Source organism: Sinocyclocheilus rhinocerous, unplaced genomic scaffold (assembly GCF_001515625.1).
Source record: "Sinocyclocheilus rhinocerous isolate Xijiao unplaced genomic scaffold, SAMN03320098_v1.1 scaffold97, whole genome shotgun sequence".
Lineage (NCBI taxonomy): Eukaryota > Metazoa > Chordata > Actinopteri > Cypriniformes > Cyprinidae > Sinocyclocheilus > Sinocyclocheilus rhinocerous.
Window position 1 is genome coordinate 992,813 of NW_015666183.1, and position 1,088 is coordinate 993,900.

General features: G+C 38.1%; 1 protein-coding gene across 3 annotated transcripts in view; it reads left to right on the forward strand.

Annotated features, from left to right (window-relative positions):
- Positions 1–1,088, forward strand: part of LOC107732122 (autophagy-related protein 9A-like) — a 14,287-nt gene that overhangs the window by 2,940 nt on the left and 10,259 nt on the right. The window lies entirely within an intron of this gene.

Below are 1,088 nucleotides of genomic sequence, written 5' to 3' on the forward strand. Positions count from 1 at the left end.
TTTTTTTTTTTAAATGTGTTTTAGAAAATAACAAATATACTTTATACAGCCTGCATTTGACAGACAGTTTTCTGATGTTACAAATAAAATATTTTGATATTGCATGTGAACCTTTATTGCAATGCCCCACTCAAAGTTTATATCACTTCAGGTTTGGTCTATATCTTAACGCAACACGTTTTGTGCTCAGTTTTCAAAGTTGTTTGTCAAGCTTGATTTCCGTAGTAGCCTGAAAGCAAACGTGCCCGAGAGCATTGGGTGAGAATGCTGTTTTCGTGTAAAGGATATATTGCATCACACTGGGACTCAATTCAGTTCATCACACTGTGACTCCTTCGTCTCAGACAGTGGCTCCAAAATAAGCAAGCTGTAAACAAGCACCTGTTGGAACATCAGCAGAGGGATGTTCTGCTCTCTCAGATGCTGCTATTCTATTTCTGTGGCCGTAGATGATCCTCAAACTGTGTATTACGTAGAGCTCATGGGTTTTAAATAGACACTGGGATGTTTTGGTCCGTTTGACATTGAATAGCTGTTTTGCTTGTTTCTCAGGTTCTTACTTGGTAGACCTTTTCATGGACACCTAGAGTTTTCATAGACAGACAGTCAGAAGAAATATACATCTTTTACAAGTGTGTTGTTGACAGACACAGATATGCGACACAAACATATTAATATCATAGCTGACTCACTTCAATGAGACTCATTTAGGAACATCTTGTGCTGTCATACAGTAATTAAGACTCATTTGGTCTCTCATGTTATTTTCGAAATCTGTTCTCATTATGTTTCGCAACAAACTGCATTTGGAAGAGAGAATTAAGTTATTCAAGCTCAAAATGACGTTAGATCACACTAAATCACATACTGGGTATTACTTATTTAGCATCTGTCTTGGTTAAGTTTGGCTGAGTTATACATGACTTTATTCTTATAATATCATGAATCATGAGCAATCCCACAATCACCTGCTGTCAATAGTGATGATCTTTCTCTCCCATTTAGGATTCAAGGAAACAGCTGGATCATCTTCCTCTTGATAATGGCGGCCATTTTCTGGCTCTATCGGCTCCCGGAGGGGGTGTTCA